Source organism: Heptranchias perlo, chromosome 34 (assembly GCF_035084215.1).
Source record: "Heptranchias perlo isolate sHepPer1 chromosome 34, sHepPer1.hap1, whole genome shotgun sequence".
Lineage (NCBI taxonomy): Eukaryota > Metazoa > Chordata > Chondrichthyes > Hexanchiformes > Hexanchidae > Heptranchias > Heptranchias perlo.
In genome coordinates this window covers 28,237,938-28,256,202 of record NC_090358.1, presented here as the reverse complement: position 1 = coordinate 28,256,202, position 18,265 = coordinate 28,237,938, and the positions used below count along the sequence as shown (strand labels likewise).

Here is an 18,265-nt window from a genome sequence, read left to right as displayed (position 1 = left end):
CGTGAAATAAACAACATCCAGCTACACACACACAGAAGCAGAATCGAAGACCGGGCCCAACCTCCACCACAGCAAAACCAGCCCCAGCCCCTGAAAACAATCTGCCAGCACCTTCTATCCCACCGAGGAACTATAAGCAACCCACAGCCCCCACCCCTCATCTCCCTCTCTATTCTCTCTTTTCCTCTCTCCTCCATCCTCATCTCCCTCTCTTCTATCCTCTCCTCTCCTTCTCCCTCATTCCTCATCTCTCTTCCCTCTCCATTTCTCTCCTCTCCTCCCTCAATGCTCATCTCGCTGTTTTCCTCCTCCCCTCCCTTGCCTCTCTTCCCCACGCCTCATCTCTTTCTCTCCCCGACCCCATTCCCTCCTCCCCTTTCTCCTCTTCTCTCCCCCTCTCCTTTTCACCTCCACCCACCCCCAGTCTTCCCCCTTTGTCCTCACGCTGTTTGCTCCTCTCTTCCTCTCGGTTCTTTCCTCTCCTCTCCCCCTTGCCCTGTCCCCAATTTCACTCTCCTGTCCTTACCATCTTCCCTCCTCTCTCTGTGCTCTCCTCAACTTCTCAACCCTTCTCCTCTCCCTTGAACCGTCCTCTGTCCTCCTCACTCCTCTCCCCTTCCCTCTCACACTCTCCCCTTGCTATCTCTCCCCTCCTTTCACTCCCCTCCTCTCTCCCTCCCCTTCCCTCTCCATTCCTCTCCCCACCTTAGTTCAGTTATCTCCCCACCCTAGGTCTTGACTCCTCCCCGTGTGCACTCCATGGCAGATCGACTAATGTTTGAAAAAGCTGACTCTCCTTTCCCCAATCTAGCCCCCCCACCCCCTTCATCTTGCCTCTCCCTCCACCCCTATGGAAAACATGTTCATGCTCCAGGGGCAGCAGATGTCTGTTCACCAGCAGATGGTATCTAAAATTCCAGTCCTCCCGCACTCCTACCACGAGGGATGGACCAGGAAATCAGGAGAATATCTAAAGACGCTGGCGTTATTGGCTGAGCTCAGGTCACTTGTGCACACGCGCAGACGGTGATCCCAGCGTTCACTCTGAGCCACAGCAACAAGCGAGGCGTGGGGAGGAATGTCTGCTTTAATGCTGGCTTAGCGGTTTTCAATCGCGAAATAAAAACCATAAATGCATGCACTGTCACATTGCTAGACAGCAGACACCATCGAAACCGCTACATTTTCAGCAAAGTAAAGCTTGGAAACACATGTGCCACAGTGGCAGCAGAAGAGACCCTTAAAATAGGTGCTTTGTTCTTGCATGAATTTCTTGAAGTTTTGACCTCGCTCATGTTGAGCTTTTTTTCTGAACACATGGAGCTGATTAGAGAACATGAAAAAAACAATGAAGAGCAGATGGAGTCCGAGTCCGATTATCTAAACCTGCCCTTTACTGTACTCTACTGGCGAGACGGGGGAGGGGCGAATTTCAACCGCTGGACGCCCATTTCCCGCCTGAAAATCGGGGGGTAGGGCCCCCGCCCCCGGACCCCCGAGGTGCATTTGGTGCAATTTTCAGGGGGGCCTGTGAATGGCTCTGTTTCCAGCGGAGGCTGCTTAAATATGAAAATCAGGGTCCTATGCTGGCCGAAGGATTCCAATTGCAATTTTCAGGTACAAATGGACAGAGTGCACCTTGCGAATGCTCCACCCAGATTTAACCAGGCGTTGACCGACCAAACCAATGTCCTTAAAGGAACCGCTGGGGGTCACTGAAAAAACTGGCCAAGAAATCTTTCGCTCCTCATGGGCCTCAAGGAAAACTGCGGCCTGCTTCCTGCCCTTGCCATGCCCCCCTGGATCACCCACCCCAACCAGGCTTGACCTACTGACCGAATCAGCGGGCATTCAGCCGTGTTCCTGCCCTCCCACAACCGACAAGCTGCAGCTGGGATCCCGTTTGCTGCCCATAGCCCGCACTTCAATGAGGTCCGATCTGAAAATGGTTCGGGCCTCTCGACATCGACTTTGCCCGGTAACGCAACTGCTCTGCCCATTTCGCGCCCGTTTCAGATGGAAGTCAAAGATTGCCCCCTAAGGCTACCCCATTACAGTTTTGAACTGGCGAGGGGGGTATCTAAAGCTGTCTTTTACAGTATTGTTCTGTTGAGATAAAGAGGCCAATTTTCCTGGACCAGAGCCCAGGGAATATCTGTTCCTAAGGCACAAATGTCAGGAAGAAGGTGCCAGAGATTTGTCAGATCGGTCTCCGTCCATTTCACGTTTTTCCGGGATTTCCAAAGCTTCTCCCAAGAGGCGGAGCTGACCAAGCACTGCCGTGAAATTGGGGTGGCAGGTGTCACTCCCTGCCCTACTGTCGCACATCTCCTGTCATTGCCCTGGAAGGTACCCTGTTATGGGGACACTGAAGATGCTGGCAGAGGGTCTTTGCGCCTGGATCCCCCTCTAATTGGAGGGCCTCAGAGGCCAGGCGGAAAAGTAAAGAAGGCTCAAAGGTGAACGGCATTTTTCGTTGCAAGGATTCTTTGATCTTTGGGTTTGCAGGCCTTCCCGCTGCTCATCCCCAACCGGCCAGCAGCCAATCCCACAGCTGTAGGTCTCTCAAAGTGCAGCACCACCCTCAGTGGTCCCCCCGCCCCTTCAGTACAGCTGAATACAGCATATATCTAACTCCAACTGGTATATCCATATTGCTGTGTATTCTTAGCTTTAAATCAAGTAAGGGATAAAAATTAAGGGGTCAAGTTTCCACTTTGGATGCAATCAGGAAATTGTGCTTGAATTTGCGCTGGTTTGGTTACAGTTCAAGTTTCCGCTAAAGTTCATTTGCATAATCACAAACGTAAAATCTTCCGTGCCCCAGTGTAATTGGGCAGCATAATAGAACATAATCATTTTTTTTTCTTCGCGTTAAAAAGTATTCCTTGATGTATTTAAGAGCGGTGACCTGGTGCAGTTTTATTAATACAGCTGAAAATGGGTTTATCACCAAAAATCAGCATTTTTAATAAGTGTCCAGTCCTCCACCTGTGAGTAACATGATTTAAAATCACTGAAAATGACTTTAAAAATCTACACTGAACCATTTAATACTTTCATTGGTGTACACTAGTCAGTTTCTTAGTAAATTAAATATTTTTTGATCTGTAAAAACGTTTAAAATGTGCCGACCACTGCCTGTGCGCCGAAGAAAATGAGTTCAATTTGAAGAGCCTTCCCGACCCAGCGCAATCGGCAAAATCTCGACCTGGGGGCGGGGCCAGTTTTGTGGGCGGAGCCTGATCTGACGAATGAAAAGAGCGTGGAAAACACAAACGTCTGTGGTTTTGAGCGTAACTCACGTTTAAAATTTCCCAATCTTTTGCGCTGGTTGAGCTGATTCCGCCCGATTGCGCTCATATAACTAGCAGAAACTCATCGAAACTCGACCCTCAATGTATAAGTAAAGGAATATATATAAAATAAAGGCCGCTTATTTACGGTTTTCATAGAATAATGGAAAGGAATTCAATCCTAAAAGTACCAGGATAAAACCCAGACGTCCATTTATTACAAATGGATTTAACTTATTCAGTCACTGTCAGTCAGTGGCCCTGATGTTATCCCCTACATGGAATAAACACCCCATCTGTTAGGAAACAGCAAAATGGCTAACATTTAAGGAACGAATGCATGAATTGCAACAATTGTACACTCCTTTCTGGTGCAAAACCACAAAAGGAAAAGCGGTCCAACCATGTCTAACAAAAGAAATTAAGGATAGTATTAGATCCAAAGAGGAGTCATATAAAGTTGCCAGAAAAAGTAGCAAGCCTGAGGATTGGGAGCAGTTTAGAATTCAGCAAAAAAGGATCAAGAGATTGATTAAGAGGGAAAAATAGAGTATGAGAGTAAACTTGCAAGGAACATAAAAGTGGACTGTAAAATCTTCTACAAGTATGTAAAAAGAAAAAGATTAGTGAAGATAACTGTAGGTCCCTTACAGTCAGAAACAGGAGAATTTATAATGGGGAACAAGGAAATGGCAGAGCAATTAAATAATTACTTTGGTTCTGTCTTCATGGAAGAGGACACAAATAATTTCCCAGAAATGCTAGGGAACCAAGGGACTAGTGAGAAGGAGGAATTAAAGGAAATTAGTACTAGTAAAAAAAAATAGTGCTGGAGAAATTAATGGGACTGAAAGCCGATAAATCCCCAGGACCAGATAATCTGCATCCCAGAGTACTAAAAATGGTAGCCATGGAAATAGTGGATGCATTAGTTGTCATCTTCCAAAATTCTATAGATTATGAAACAGTTCCTGCAGATTGGAGGGTGGAAAATGTAACCCCACTATTTAAAAAAGGAGGGAGAGAAAACAGGGAACTACAGACTGGTTAGCCTAACATCAGTAGTAGGGAAAATGCTAGAGTCTATTATAAAGGATGTGATAACAGGACACTTAGAAAATATCAACGGGATTAGACAAAGTCAACATGGATTTATGAAAGGGAAATCATGTTTGACAAACCTATTGGAGATTTTTCAGGATGTAACTGGTAGAATAGATAAGGGAGAACCAGTGGATGTGGTTTATTTGGATTTTCAGAAGGCCCACATAAGAGGTTAGTGTGTAAAATTAAAGCACATGGGATTGGTGGTAATATACTGGCATGGATTGAAAATTGGTTAACAGACAGGAAACAGAGAGTAGGAATAAATGGGTCTTTTTTGGGGTGGCAGGCGGTGACTAGTGGGGTACCGCAGGGATCAGTGCTTGGGCCCCAGCTATTCACAATGTATATCAATGATTTGGATGAGGGAACCAAATGTAATACTTCCAAGTTTGCTGATGACACAAAACTATGTGGGATCATGAGTTGTGAGGAGGATGCAAAGAGGCTTCAAGGCGATTTAGACAAGTTGAGTGAGTGGGCAAATACATGGCAGATGCTGTATAACGTGGATAAATGTGAAGTTATCCACTTCAGAAGGAAAAACAGAAAGGCAGAGTTTTACTTAAATGGTGATAGATTGGGAAATGTTGATGTACAAAGGGACCTGGGTGTCCTTGTACACCAATCACTAAAAGCAAACATGCAGGTGCAGCAAGCAGTTAGGAAGACAAATGGTATGTTGGCCTTCATTGCAAGAGGATTTGAGTACAGGAGCAAGGATGTCTTACTGCAGTTATACAGGGCCTTGGTGAGACCACACCTGGAGTATTGTGTGTAGTTTTGGTCTCCTTACCTAAGAAAGGACATACTTGCCATAGAGGGAGTGCAGCGGAGATTCACCAGACTGATTCCTGGGATGGCAGGACTGTCGTATGAGGAGAGATTGGGTCGACTCGGCCTGTATTCACTCGAGTTTAGAAGAATGAGAGGATATCTCATTGAAACATATAAAATTCTGACAGGGCTAGACAGACTGGATGCCGGGAGGATGTTTCCCCTGGCTGGAGGGTCCAGAATGAGGGGTCACAGTCTCAGGATGTGGAGTAGGACATTTAGGACTGAGATGAGGAGAAATTTCTTCACTCAGAGGATGGTGAATCTGTGGAATTCTCTACCACAGAAGGCTGTGGAGGCCAAGTCACTGAATATATTTAAGGTGGACAAATGTAAGGAATCTTACAACACCAGGTTATAGTCCAACAATTTTATTTTAAAATCACAAGCTTTCGGAGATTATCTCCTTCGTCAGGTGAGTAGTGAATGAGAGGTTCTCAAATCGCATATCCTATATTAGGCTGGGATACCATCACACCAATCAAAGGTGTCGTTGGTGTTCAGACAGGTTAGCCACGGAAAACAGTAGGTCCCAGTATACTGAATACACAATGTGACAAATTATACAGACAGAGAGAGAGAGAATTTCCAGTTGTATTAAAAACAGATAACTTTTTTTTCCTTGCTGGTGGGGTTACGTGTAGCGTGACATGAACCCAAGATCCCAGTTGAGGCCGTCCTCATGGGTGCGGAACTTGGCTATCAATTTCTGCTCGACGATTTTGCGTTGTTGTGTGTCTCGAAGGCCGCCTTGGAGAACCGCCTTGGCCTTCGAGACACACGACAACGCAAAATCGTCGAGCAGAAATTGATAGCCAAGTTCCGCACCCATGAGGGCGGCCTCAACCGGGATCTTGGGTTCATGTCACGCTACACGTAACCCCACCAGCAAGGAAAAAAAAGTTATCTGTTTTTAATACAACTGGAAATTCTCTTTCTCTCTCTCTCTCTGCCTTTCGGGTCTCTTTCTCTCTGTCTGTGTAATTTGACACATTGTGTATTCAGCATACTGGGACCTACTATTTTCCGTGGCTAACCTGTCTGAACACCAACGACACCTTTGATTGGTGTGATGGTGTCCCAGCCTAATATAAGATATGCGATTTGATAACCTCTCATTCACTCACTCACCTGACGAAGGAGATAATCTCCAAAAGCTTGTGATTTTAAAATAAAATTGCTAGACTATAACCTGGTGTTGTAAGATTCCTTACATTTGTCCACCCCATTCCATCACCGGCATCTCCACATCATATATTTAAGGTGGAGTGAGATAGATTTCTAGACACAAAAGGCATCAAGGGGTATGGGGAGAGAGCGAGAATATGGTATTGAGATGGATGATCAGCTATGATCATATTGAATGGCGGAGCAGGCCAGAAGGGCCGAATGGCCTACTCCAGCTCCTATTTTCTATGTTTCTATTCCCTTCACTCACCGTGAGCTATGCCAAGGGACATTTGTTAGTGTGTATATTTATCCACAGATGATAAATTTGGATGGCCATTTTTAAAAAAATTCATTCTCAGGATGTGGGCATCGCTGTCATGGCAGGCATTTATTGCCCATCCCTGGTTGCCCTTGAGAAGATGGTGGTGGGCCTTCTTCTTGAACCTCTGCAGTCGTTGTGGTGAAGGTAGTCCCACAATTCTGTCCAGTGACGATGAAGGAACAGCGATATCTGTCCAAGTCGGCATTTGGACTTGGAGGGGAACCTGGAGGTGGTGTTGTTCCCATGCACCTGCAGCCCTTGTCCTTCTAGGTGGTAGAGGTCTTGGGTTTGGGAGGTGCTGTCGAAGAAGCCTTGGCGAGTTACTGCATTGCATCCTGTGGATGGTACACACTGCAGCCACAGTGTGCCGGTGGTGAAGGAAGTGAATGTTTAGGGTGGTGGATGGGGTGCCAATCAAGCGGGCTGCTTTGTCCTGGATGGTGTCGAGCTCCTTGAGTGTTTACACAATCCTTGCCTGACATGATTTCCCTGCTTTTATAAATGTGCAATTGTAAAAATGTCTCTTGATTTTTGATGCTTTTTGATGATTATTAAATTCCACAATCAGTTTCATTGATTGAAATAAGTTAGGTGGGAATTACACACATCGGGACCACTTTTATCAAATTGCACTCCTGATGGGGTGCCTCACTTGCCAGATTCACAACTTTGCAACATGAAGGCACTTGTCAGCTATTTATGATTTCCCAGGATGTACTCTCTCCAAATCTCCTTCTCTCTCCCTCCGCCCCTCCCCCCCCCTCCAATGAGTTGCTTTGGCCATGGCTCAGTGGGTAGCACCTCTGAGTCAGAAGGTTGTGGATTCAAGTCCCACTCCAGAGGCTTGAGCACATAAATCCAGGTTGACATTCAGTGCCGTACTGAGGGAGTGCTGCACTGGCGGAGGTGCCGTTTCTCAGATGAGACGTGGTACTGAGGCCCCGTATGCCCGATCATGTGGACGTAAAAGATCCCATGGCACTATTCGAAGATGAGCAGGGGAGTTCTCCCCAGTGTCCTCGCCACCATTCATTGCTCAATCAACATCACTGAAATAGATTATCTGGTCATTTATTTTATTGCTGTTTGTGGGATCTTGCTGTGCGCAAATTGGTTGCCGGGTTTCCTATATTACAGCAGTGACTACACTTCAAAACTACTGCATTGGCTGCAGAGCACTTTGGGATGTCCTGAGGATGGGAATGGTGCTCGATAAATAGAAACATAGGAACAAAGGAATTGCTGGATGAGAAAAGACCACAGCCGATCTAGTTCGTCTTCTACCATCCTGGTATCGCAAGATACAACGATAATGGAGTTGTTGACTAATCACAGCAATCAACCTCTATCAATGAGTCTACAGCAGACTCAGACATGAGGTGAGGAAAGCCCCCAGTGGGGGAGAGCTTTGGGAACCTTAGGTCCAAAGTCACCTTGTTCCTCCCAAGACTTCTACACTCACCACGTCATGTCTCAGATTACTCGTATACTGTATCCCAAAATCTTATTTACTGAAAGAAATCTTGTCTAATTTGCATTTGAATGAATCAACACTTTCTGCTTCCACCGTCTCCCTAGGGAGCCTGTTCCATAGATTGACCACTCGCTCACTGAGATATTGTTTCTGTAGACTAGTTTTGAATTTACCCCCTTCAAGCACAGGCCGTGTCCTCTGGATCTACTGCTCTGGACAAGGTGAAACAGCTTGTATTGGTCGACATTGTCTAGTCTGTTTAGAATCCTAAAATCAGCAATCATATCACCTCTCAACCTTCTCTTTTCCAATGAGAACATGCCCAATTTACATAATCACTCAGAATCTAATCCCTCCATCCCCTCAATGTATTCTGACAACCAGAACTGGTCACAGAATTTTAAGTGCGGTAGCGCTAACGATTTATAAAGTGTCAGGATTCCCTCACTATTTTAGATCAATATTGAGCTTCTACTACGTCCCAACATCTGATTGACTTCACTCACTGCCACCGAGAATTATTGTAATAGCTTCAGTATATTGTCAATCAGGACCCCCCAGATCTTTCATTTTCCACACATGTCAATTTCTTTGCCTTCCTGGATTTTTTCTCCCCATGTGAAGCACTTTGCATTCCTCTACATTGAGTTTCATCTGTCACCTGACTGCCCAATTCTCAAGTATATTCAAATCCTCCTGTAGCTTTTCCTTTTCAGCTTTGCAGTCCACCACCTTCATTATCATAGTGTCATAGTAGATACAGCACAGGAGGAGGCCATTCGGCCCATCGTGCCTGTGTCAGCTCTCTGAAAGAGCTATCCAATTAGTCCCACTCCCCTGCTCTTTCCCCAGTAAATTTTTTTTCTTCAAGTATTTATCCAATTCCTATTTGAAAGTTATTATTGAATCTGCTTCCACCGCCCTTTCAGGCAGCGCATTCCAGATCAGAACAACTCTCTATGTAAAAAGTTGTTTCCTCATGTCGCCTCTGGCTCTTTTGCCAATTACCTTAAATCTGTGTCCTCTGGTTACCGACCCTTCTGCCACTGGAAACAGTTTCTCCTTATTTACTCTATCAAAACCGTTCATGATTTTGAACAACTCTATCAAATCTCCCCTCAACCTTCTCTGTTTTAAGGAGAACAACCCCAGCTTCTCCAGTCTCTCCGCATAACTGAAGTCCCTCATCCCTGGTACCATTCTAGTAAATCTCCTCTGTACCTTCTCCAAGGCCTTGACATCCTTCCTAAAGTGTGGTGCCCATAATTGAACACAAACAGCTGTGCAAACTTAAGGTAAATAAATCTTAGGGGTCGGATAAGATGCATCCGAGGATTCTTAAGGAAACAAGGGAGGAAATGGCAGGAATTCTGGCACAAATCTTCCAGAGATCACTGAATACTGGAGAGGTGCCTGGGGCAGGAAGGCAGATCTAACTCCTATTTTTTTAAAAATTAGCAAAAGTGACCTAACAAACTACCAGTGAGTTTGATGTCCAATGTGGATAAAGTTATGGAAACCTTATTAATGATAAGGTCTTGGAGCATCCGGATTGAAATATCATAAAAGGTAACCAATATAGGTTCATGAAGGGGTGGTCTTTCCAATCTAAGTTACTGGTTTTCTTTGAGGGAGTGACAGAGGAGCTTGATTGGAGTAAGGCAGTGGATGTGGTGTACTTGGATTTCAGTAAGGCCTCTGCTACAGTTCCTCTGGAAATAAAGAAAGTGGAATCAGTGGTTGACCTGGAGGGTGGTGATCCAGGGATTGTCATCACTCTGGGAGAATGTTACTAGTCGGGTCTCTCAGGGGTCTCTTTTGTTTAATATCTTCATAAATGATCTAGAACTAGGAGTCAAAATCACAGTAGATTAATTTGCAGCTCAGCTGTTTGTCTACCATGCTGGTCATAATATGAATAGTGTCATAACATATCTCTACAGCAGCCTCCAGTTCCCGTTCCAGATCAAATAAGTTCCTTGGTAAAAACTGAGGCAAAAAACTTAATTCAGCATATTTGCATCCTGTGCAGCATCAGTTGTCATTCCTTGACCCGATCTGATTTTTAGTGGACCACTCCATCCTCGTTTTTCTTTATCTCTGAATATAACTAAAAAACTTTTTATTATCCTTCACTTCTGTTACCATATTCAATTTATAAAAAATCTTTACCAAATGATGCCTTTTTTACATTCCTGGCATACCTTTTGGTATTGAATCTGTCTTAATTCTGTGCCATTTTCCTTCATGCCTTAAATGCCTTTTTCTTCTCTCCTTTATCAGTTGTTTGGTTGTCCCGTTCAACTAGGCAGGAGCTTTCCGCATGGTACCTTTGCTTTGCATGGATACACATTGGTCCATTGCATTCAGAACCACCTCCTCGAAGGAACTCCACACTTCATTCACTCCCCTTAGTCATATTCAAACCTTCCAGGCCCACTCTGACCAGACTTCTCAAGCGCATAAAGTTGGTCCTGTTAAAATTTGGCTATTTTGTTTGAGTTTTTAATAACCTCTCCAATCCTTCCAATGTCAAATGTGATCACATTATGATCACTGGTACTTAAAGCCACTCCCACCTTGGTGTGTTGGGGGGGTTCGAGCATTCCCAGTACTTACAATCAAATCCAGGATGTTTTCGCCCCTTATTGGCTCTTTTGAAAACTGAGTATTCCATTAACTCAAGAAATCGCTTCCCTGTCTTACCAGTAGAGGCATTATTGTCCCAGTCAATTTCTGGTAAGTTGAAATCTCCAACTACTATAGTTTATCCCTTACTAGTCACCTTGCTTATCTCATCTTACAGTTCCAGATCAAGGCTTTCACCCTAGCCTGGGGGTCAACAGCATACCCCCCAGTGATGATTTACCTCTGTTACCATCTATTAATTCTACCCGAGATGTTTCAAGATCTGCCCTGCCCTTTTTTATATCCTCTCTCACTTGTGCCTCAATACTCGAGTTTATATATACTCCCACACCACCGCCTTTTCTCCTGATAATGTCTCTTCTAAACAATTTATATCCTTCCAAATATGTATCCCACTGATTGGAATCATTCCACCGTATCTCTGTGATGCTAATGATGTCCAATTTATCATAGAATCAGAGAAAACTTATGGCGCAGAAGGAGGCCATTCGGCCCCTTGTGTCCATGCTGGCCGAAAATGAGTCACCCAGCCTAATCCCACTTTCCAGCACTTGGTCCGTAGCCTTGTAGGTCACAGCACTTCAGGTACATATCCAAGTAATTTTTAAATGTGATGAGAGTTTCTGCCTCTACCACCCTTTCAGGCAGTGAGTTCCAGACTCCCCACCACCCTCTGGGTGAAAATTGCTTTCCTCAACTCCGCTCTAATCCTTCCAATCACTTTAAATCTATGCCCGTTGGTTATTGACCTCTCTGCTAAGGGAAATAGGTCCTTCCTATCCACTCTATCTAGGCCCCTCATAATTTTGTACACCTCAATTAAATCACCTCTCAGCCTTCTCTGCTCCAAGGAAAACAACCCCAGCCTATCCAATCTTTGCTCATAGCTGAAATTCTCCAGTCCTGGCAACATCCTCGTAAATCTCCTCTGCACCCTCTCTAGTGCAATTACATCTTTCCTGCAATGTGGTGACCAGAACTGTGCACTGTACTCAAGCTGTGGCCTAACCAGTATTTTATACAGTTCCAGCATAACCTCCCTGCTCTTATATTCTTTGCCTCGGCTCATAAAGGAAAGTATCCCGTATGCCTTCTTAACCACCTTATCTACCTGTCCTGCTACCTTCAGGGATCTGTGGACATGCACTCCAAGGTCCTTCACTTCCTCTATTCCTCTCAGTATCCTCCCATTTATTGTGTGCTCCCTTGCCTTGTTTGCCCTCCCTAAATGCATTACCGTACATTTCTCTGGATTGAATTCCATTTGTCACTTTTCTGCCCACCTGACCAGTCCATTGATATCTTCCTGCAGTCTACAGCTTTCCTCCTCACTATCAACCACACGGCCAATTTTTGTATCATCTGCAAACTTCTTAATCACGCCCCCTACATTTAAGTCCAAATCAACAATATATATCACAAAACCTGCAAAACCTTCCAGGTCACATACCTTATTTGTCAAATTTCTTGCATTAATATAAGTACCTTTCCCATTTACTTTATTAACATTTTTACTTTGTTTTTCACCATTGGAATTAGACGTATTAAATGTTGATTTATGTTTTCACTGGCACACCTTCTCCGGGTGTTCTCTTGCATCTACCACAATCACCCTCGCATCTAGTTTAAACATCCCCCACCATTCCATCTATCCTCAACTCCCCTTTTGTTTTGGGGGGAGCCCATCGTTGGTGCCTCTGTCTCCCTTCACTAACACACGGTCGGGGTAATATTGAAGTCCTTCCCTTAAGCTTCCTCCCTAAATGCCGGATCTTTCTTTCTCTAATTGCTGAAGGAGGCACACTTTTTACGGAGGGCCCAAGTTATCTCTCTGCTATTTCCTCTCGCCATTTTTTCCCCCCCAAGTATTCGATATTGATAATTCCTGAATCTCTTGATCAACAATAATTCACAGCCATATTTATAATGCTCAGTGACAGAGAATGTTTAGAAAATTTTAAAGTCATATTTATTTGAAGAGCCTGGATGTCAGTGTAGAAACTGCCAATAAGACACCTGGTTTGTACGGCTGGAGTCTGACACAAAACCTCACAGAAAGTTAGTTTCAAACACTATTACAGTACTGGGTTATTTTGGAGATGGAACAATTCACTGTAACTGATTTTGGGATCAAATTTGCATCCTGCCGTTCTGTGTAATTCAGGACACTATCAACACACTGCATGGGATTAGCCCTTTTTTCAAATTTCACAAGTTTTTTGAACATGACCTTTTTGTGAATTCTCACCTAAATTTCTGTGTCTCTTTTTGTTTGAAAATTGGGTCCAGTTTCTTTTTCCGTGTTTCCTGAACGGTTTTAAACATCAAACGAATGGTTTGTACTTGTAATTTAATTTATTCAGTCCTAGCCTGTAGTCATGACACAGGAGGCCACAATCCTTTGGATGAAGCTGTCGTAATCTTGCTGTTTCCAGCCGCTGTGATACTCTTGTTTGAATGTTTCAATTTCCTTTCTCAAATTGCCGTTTATAAACATATTTTTGAGCGTGGCCGTTCATTACAGCATTCTGGGTGGTGGTGTATGCTGAAATGACACTGAAGCTGGTTGGTGTGCCATAGAACGGTAGAACACAGGTTTGTTGTAATTCTCTAGACAGCAAACTGACCGTGGCAGCCAGGCTGGCAGAGGGAGGCCATAACTGAAGGCAAGCTGCAACCCCACAAGAAAAGGAGGGATAAAGCTCCTTGTCTGATGGGCCTCCTGGTAGCCAATTACAATGTGATTTTGATGTGTGCCTACTCATCCTCTAGGCTTGTCGATGCTTGACTGAATATCCACACCAGGGATGATTTTTATGTCAGCACAATCACTCAGCACGTTTGTTCATAGCAGGGGCATTAGGGCCTGAGATATCATCCACATGTCCCAAAACCAAATGCACAATTCATGTTGAAAAATGATTTAAACCGTCTGCTCAATAATGCCCCCTATGTCGGATGGTCCGGAATTTCCTGTTTGAATTGCTGGAAGACACGCACAATTGGGACGTAAAGCCAGTTTCCTGAGGTGAAAGATGAGGAAATTAGGGCATAAGTGTGTTACGCACGTACTTACGCTACGCCTGAGTTTCCTCGATCTTTTCCGCTGTTCATCGAGTCCTGTGTCCAGACACATCGTGGCTCATTAAAATAGCCCAGAATTTGCACTGAGTGGTGAGCGAACAGTACCTGCAGCTCATTGGATTTAAACTTGTTGTAAACACAAACTATCCACGGGCTTCTGGCCGCTAACTTGGTGCACTGGGGAGTGGATAAAAGTGCAGCGTCCTCTCCCGGGCATCTGTGAGGTGTGTGAGCGGGGAAAGGAGCTCTCTGCCCCCTCAACCAATCGGATTGAAGCGTCCTTGACAAGCCGCACAGTCACAGAACCAGGAAGTGAAAGCTACAATAAATTCAACGTAAAATCAGTTAGAAAAAGTGAAATAAAGAGAGGGCAAGAAATATTTAATTAAAAGACAGAGATAAAAGAGACAGAAAGCAAAAGTATAAAAATAAAAATTTAAACATTTTATTTAAATGTCCAACAACAATTAAAATCGGATGGAACGAGGCTCCACATTTTTAAAAGTTAATTTTCAGTGCCAGAGAGGTTTTTTGACAGTCGTTAAGACTTACCACACCGTTAAAAGTTAGTTTAGACCTAAAAAACTGAGCGTACCTTTTTCTGTGTAGATTAGTTAGTTTCCAGTTGGGCAGGAGAGCAGCATCACACTGGTCCAATCATTTCACCCCCGAGCTGTCCTTCCCGCACAGCTTTCGGACAAGCAGGACACCTGGTAGAGAACCTTCCGGATTTCCACATTTGACTGCGCATGTGCGCTCACCGGACGTGCTGTACCAGATGCACAGAAATAACGGTGAGTGCTGTTAGCCTTACCGTTATTTTATGAGCAAATTCCGGGCTATGGTCTCCGCCCCCATGTTAACAAGCCATACACCCAAATTTCCTGCGATTGCACTGGTTCAAAAGTGGTGTAAAATTACGCCCAGAATTTTAGGCACATCAGAAAACAAAGTCACATTTCTGGTGTTTTATGGGGGATTTTTTAAGCAATTTTTAAAAAAAATTATTCTGCTCTGTATTTTCTGTTTCTTTGAATGCGTTTTTTTGGCAAACAGTATGAGTCACATTAAAAATTGGAAAGCTTCCATGATTGCCTTTTCTTAAACATGCTGTGCCTAATGTGCACGAGTAATGGTTAGATTGAAACTTTAATTTTTATACTTAAAAAAGGAACATATAGCCTGAGTTCCACACTTTCCTTGGGCCCCGATTGTTTTATATTCCGGTGTATGCTAATGAGACTGGCAGGGCAGTTTGGCGTAAATTGCCATTGGCAAAATGGGAATAAAAACAGTTGTAATTTCGAAGTAACTTGCCGATTATGCCCCCGCAGGAAATTCCAGGCTGACATCATTAGCATAAAAAATGTTAGGATAGATTTTATGCTCACACAGCAATCTCGTGGAACGACCTTGGGCCAGATATACCTTGGGCAAACCTCTCTATGTCATCATTATAGAGGAGGAGGAGATACCGCAGTGTGTGGAACTGAGGAGAATAAGACACAGCAGAAGACACCAGCCCACCAGGTACTACCCTTGACCTCGTATCTATAGGCAGCGCAGGTCCTTCAAGGACCTCTCGGAGAATCTCTATGGTCGAAAGTTGAGATTGTCCAAGACTGCCAGAGCACCTCTCTGCAACCTTCTTTGCAAAGATCTTCAGTCTCGCTCCATTGCTAGAACCACCTTGTGTGTCGCAGTGAAAGTGACCACTGACCTGATTTTATATTTGGCACCGGATCCTTTCATGGTGCCACAGGGGTTCTGTGCAACACCAGCCAGGGAGCGGCCGTGACAACCATTCGGCAGGTCACGGGCGTGCTCTTCCACAGAGCTGCAGAGTTCATCCACCTTGGCATTGCATGCAGGCAGCAGAGGGAGAGAGCCAGGGAGTTCTACGGCATTGCTGGATCCCCCAGGGTGCCACAGATGGCACACACGTGGCACAGATGGCACCAAAGGAAGATTTGCTGACACTTGTGAAGAGGAAGGCGTTCGATTCACTGAATGTTCTAATTACCTGTTATGCCAACCACAAGATCCTACCAGTGAATACCAGGTATGCCGATAGCTGCCGCCATGCTTTCGTTCTTAACCACACTACACTATCTGACCTCTTCTGTGAGGACACCCATGTCCAAGGATGGCTCCTCGGAGACCGTGTGTACCTCCTACAGCTGTGGCTCACAATTTCATTGAGGCAACCGAGAACTCAGGCAGAGGACACAAACATCGATGCAGCAGCAAGACTTGTGGTGGAGAAGACCATAGGACTGTTGAAGAGCAGATTCTGGTGCTCAGACAGATCCGGTCGCGTCCTGCAGTAAACGCCCCAAAGGGTTGTGAGGATCATCGTCGGACACTACACTCTGCACAGATTTGCACCGTAGGAAAGTCATCAATTCAGCTTCGATGACGAGGGGCCGTGCTACCTGAAGAAAGGGAGCTGCAGGACCCAGGAGGGTGAACAGTCGGAGGGATCATCCCAGACTGCTGCTAGGCCCATCGGAAATCAGACTGTGCACGAGGTGTTCAACCACCATGGGGACATCCTGCACTGTCACCTCCTTCTGTGCCAGTCGACAAGAAAGTGACCTTCCTTCAAACCAACCTTAGCGCAGGACTGCTGAGTAGCCCTCGATGCCCCAACAGCACTGTGCCAGTATTTGTCACCTGAGTATTGATGTCCACACCAGCGGAACGCTCCCTTTCAAAAATGACTTTACTGTCCATGAACAACAAAGTACAAGATCAGTGTAAAATGTACAGTCATCAACAAACATGTTCTCCATGTGAAACTAACAATCATTGCACTCTGTATTTACGCCCTGATTCCTCTTGCTGACTTGGCGTCACTTCATACATTCTCGTCTGTTGCTACTTCTAAGGCTGTCAGGCAATGGGAGGCTCCACATACTGTACAGTAGAGTCATGCGGTGGCCCCCAGCTCAAAGCAGCTGGCTCCTGACACTGAGCCTCCGCTGGCTGAGTCTCTGGAGGGAGCTCCTGGGCAGTCGAGTCTCGCCTGCCACCCTCTGCAGGCAATGTGCTCTGAGAGGGAAGGCCCGAGTCCTGGCACATGCTGCAGCCCTGAGAGACGGCGGGATCAGGCACAGGGACTCCAGCCTCCACCATTCCACTGATCAGCGGGACGGCTGGTCTAATGGCAGCGATCAGATCCGTCGAGTCCTGAGACACGGTACTGGCCACTGTTTGGAAGCCCCATACAATGCTGTGGTCCATTGTCACCCGCATTGGCTCCCGAGCTGCAGTCTGTGGTTCCTCAGAGGTGGAGGTCCCGATTGGTCCCTGTCTGCCTCTTATCTGGGGCTCTTTAGCAGATGTCCATGCAGATGACCCTCACCGTGGTGTTGCCTGCAAGGAAGATAAAGCCTCCAAGATGTTGTAGCAAAGGAAAGATGCAGACTCAATAGTCACAATTGCCAATTGCTGCACACCCTGGGAGATTGTCCATGGTGCCTTTACGTATGTACAATGTTCCTCAAAACCCTTTTTTTAAGCTGCATGCCCATGAGTTCTGGGTCCCAGGATGTTGTAGCCATCGGTAGCCTTCTCCTCAGCCTTCACTGGGAAGAGGGTACATCTTCCCAACCCCTGTGCTGGAAGATTCTGCTGGTGACACTTCCAGAACCTCACCATGTACATTTCCCTGCGTAGAACTCCCTGGCCTGGTGCTTTGGAGAGAGGGAAGCAACTACCGTGGGTGAAAAAGTAGGTGGGGTTGGGAATAAGGTAGACGGGGTGGAAACAGTCTGCTGGCTCTGTGCTGTGGTCTGCTGTCTACTCTCCTCCTCTTCCTCTTCCTCCTCCAGAACTACCCCTTCCGCCTCCATTGCTGAGAATGGGCTGCTGTTCACCTCCACCTCCTCTTCTTCAGAGTCCTCCTTTGCCATTGCATGTCCCCGTGGCTGCGGTCCATCTGCAGGGAAGAATGGCAGAAGGTGAGATGGAGTGAACATGCCCCCCATAGGATGAAGGTGAGATGGAAAAGGGGATGGAAATTTGAATGTGCGTAGTTATGTTTTGGGATGCTAGGGCGGGATCGTGGGTATTGAGGTAGTCACTTGACACTGGCGATATTCTGCCGGCCTCAGCATCACTTGTAGCGATGGGCAGTGCCTGCCCAGGATGTCCAAGGCCTTCAGCTCGTTGCGGGGTTGGAGGGGGGGTGTCTGGAGTCTCCGGTTGGGGATGCCCCTTCTGGGCATTATATGCCAACTTCTCCTGCAACAAGATAAGTAAACGAGGGCTAAGCTTGCAGATAAGGAGTGTGTGATAGAGTAAATGGGGAGCAGAGATGAGAGA

At 45.6% G+C, this 18,265-nt stretch overlaps 1 protein-coding gene and 1 pseudogene across 1 annotated transcript in view; both read left to right on the top strand.

The window, feature by feature from the left end:
• The window catches only part of adamts17 (ADAM metallopeptidase with thrombospondin type 1 motif, 17), a 547,852-nt gene that overhangs the window by 277,762 nt on the left and 251,825 nt on the right, over positions 1-18,265 (top strand). The window lies entirely within an intron of this gene.
• Positions 860-16,329, top strand: LOC137301566 (putative nuclease HARBI1; annotated as a pseudogene).